We start from the raw sequence: 1,438 nt of genomic DNA on the forward strand, positions 1-1,438 counted from the left end.
ATTCTCTTGTTCTTTGTCTTTTTCGTATGTCTGGGTTTCATCTGTTCTATATCACCCTACTCGTCTATTTAAGATCTTTTTTTCCTTATTTCCCTCTCTATCCTCCCCCCCCCCCCTTTCCTCCAATGTCCGCCTTTTAGCCCGTTACAGTTTGTCAATTGTGCAGGTTTTAATTGACACTGCCGCCAGGTCTGTTTAGTGACTTGGGATAAAAAGGTTCTAACTTAATTTTTAAAAGTCATCAGATACAAGCTTTTGCCTCTGAAATCGCCTGCTCACAAGAGACCAGATGATGTACTTTAAAAGACGCCAAAACGGACACACAGCCAAAAGAGCGAACAACAAAAAAGAAGAGAAAAGAAAGAATACTTCAACAGACAGACAGAAAGCAAAAGCAATCCATAACCCTGTGTAAGCGAACAACACTCTGGTGTATGAAGAAAGGAATCTAAAAAGTGCTAATAAATAATAATAATAATAATAATAATAATAATGATAATAATAATAATAATAATAATAATAATAATAATAATAATAATAATAATAATAATAATAATAATAATGACAATAATGATAATAATGATAATAATGATAATAATGATAATAATAATAATAATAATGATAATAATGATAATAATGATAATAATAATAATAAAACCAAGCCATGTGTCTTATCAATTGCATAAGAGACTCGTAGTCATACGTCTTCGTCATTTCCAAAACGGTACGAACACTTGAAATTTCGAGAGTCGCGTTTCTCAGTGTCGATTATTATGCCAGTTGCGACAAAATAGGACAAATCAGCTGAGTTAAAAAAAACCTCAAATCGGATTAGGCAGGTGCTTATATGCCAGATTCTACTCTCTAACTTTAATCGAATAAAAGGGGGAGGCCGTAGAAATTTTTTTTGAAAGTGGGGAGGGGGGTGGACAAGTGCTCCAAAATTAATAAAAGGGGGGGCACATTCAACCTCTTACCCCTGTACTACATTGCAGTAGTAAACAAAACCTGTTTTATTTCTCCTTCGTTGAATAAAACAACAAGAGATCATGAAATTTTAGTGATTTTAGTAATTTACTGTGACAACGTTTCCCATTTATGAACAAACCGGTTTCATTGAAAAATATAAACCAATGTACAAAAGTTTTTAAAAAGCACAGAAAATTGAGGTAACCAACCCGGTACCGATACTAACGCTGGGGGTAATTTGCCATTTACAGAGGGAAAAAAAGAAGTTTCATTCAGAAATCTAGATTCTACACAATATAAAGTTTCACATAATCGACGGTCGTGGCAAGCTGGATAATGATAAACAGGGGGGGGGGGAGAGGGGGGGTGCGCCAAAATCAATAAGTGGGGGTGCGCTTTTTGGATACCTTAGAGCACGTAGGAAGTGACTGTCTGTCACAGAATTCTACACTTATAGAACGGGAACTGT

This window comes from Aplysia californica, unplaced genomic scaffold (assembly GCF_000002075.1).
Source record: "Aplysia californica isolate F4 #8 unplaced genomic scaffold, AplCal3.0 scaffold00299, whole genome shotgun sequence".
Classification (NCBI taxonomy): domain Eukaryota; kingdom Metazoa; phylum Mollusca; class Gastropoda; order Aplysiida; family Aplysiidae; genus Aplysia; species Aplysia californica.